This window comes from Cervus canadensis, chromosome 7 (assembly GCF_019320065.1).
Source record: "Cervus canadensis isolate Bull #8, Minnesota chromosome 7, ASM1932006v1, whole genome shotgun sequence".
NCBI lineage: Eukaryota > Metazoa > Chordata > Mammalia > Artiodactyla > Cervidae > Cervus > Cervus canadensis.
Window position 1 is genome coordinate 7,266,353 of NC_057392.1, and position 1,407 is coordinate 7,267,759.

Here is a 1,407-nt window from a genome sequence, read left to right on the forward strand (position 1 = left end):
GATGTATGTTTTGAGGAAGCTTCAAAACCCCACTGTGCTCACATTTTCTCTGAAGGCTTCTGAAGCTGGCTTCTCTTAATGCCAACCAAGAGCAGAAGTGAAAAATTCAGCTACATGCCCGCAGGTTTAGTCCTGAGGTTAACTTACATGGTCTCTCCCTGGGGCATAGGCTTGGGTTCGAGATGTGTGGCCTGACATTCAATTGTCTATGTGTCAAGTACCTACCATGTCACGTGTCCAGTGTGGGCCAAGGTGTGGTGAGTGCCACGGAAGAAGGCCAAGATGTCCTCTGCCTGGGAACTTATAGCCTTGTGAATGAGAACCAGCCAACAGTGACTTCATGACTGCACTTACAATTGTACAGGAGATGCTCCAAAAATTATTCATAAATGAAATGGAGCTGGATAGGATTTTCAGCTCAAAGCTAGAATGAGGTGAACCTTAATGAAAGGCAGTTACCAATTGGATTGAATTTCAGACGTGTCATAAACACTCCTCACCACCCCAAAACCATCCCCACCTCATCTACGGGCTGATGCAAAGCCATCTTCTTCACTGTTACAGATGAGGCATAACTTGCAGATCCCCCTGGGAGACAAAAAGCAGTCTCATGTTCTCACTAAAGTGTAAATGACTGCTAGCTGCACCTTTGCATAAAGGAATGGGGAAACAGTGAGGGAATGGGAGCTAAGGGGTAGGAAGAACCACTGGGAAGGGAAAAACTCACTCATGATCCTCAACATCAAGCTAGCCCAGGCTGGGCCCTGCCCCTTGGGAGGAGCACTGTTAGGAGTCAGATGAGCTGAGTTGGAATTCCAGCACCACCACTCATAGGGCCACCATACCTCTCTGGACCTCACTTCTGTAGTCAGAAACCCACAACAATAATCCTCCTCCCTTCCTGCACAGGAAGGTCATGAAGCTTATCATGCATGTAAAACTCGTGGACTGCCCAGTGCTAGACCAGTGGCTCTCAGACTGGGCTTAACCTTGGACCCACCTGAGGAGCTTTTAAAATTTCCTGTCCCTAAGCCACTCTCCAGAACCAACTACATCAGAATGTCTCCAGGTGAGATCCAGGCATCAATTTTTTTTTCAAGCTCCCCAGGTGATATTAGTATGCCACTGGAGTTGAGAATCACTGCCCGAGGTGGGTGTTTCTAACCTGGGGGTAATCCAGCCCTGATCCACGGGCATTTGGTAATTTCTGGAGACATCCTTGATTTCACAGCTTAGGTTATGGGTGCTCCTGGCATCTATTTGGATAGAGGCCAGTGTGTGTATATTAGTTGCTCAGTTGGGTCCAACTCTTCGTGACCCCATGGACTGCAGCCTGCCAGGCTCCTCTGTCTATGGGATTCTCACGGCAAAAATACTGGAGTGGGTTGCCATTTTCTTCTCCATGGG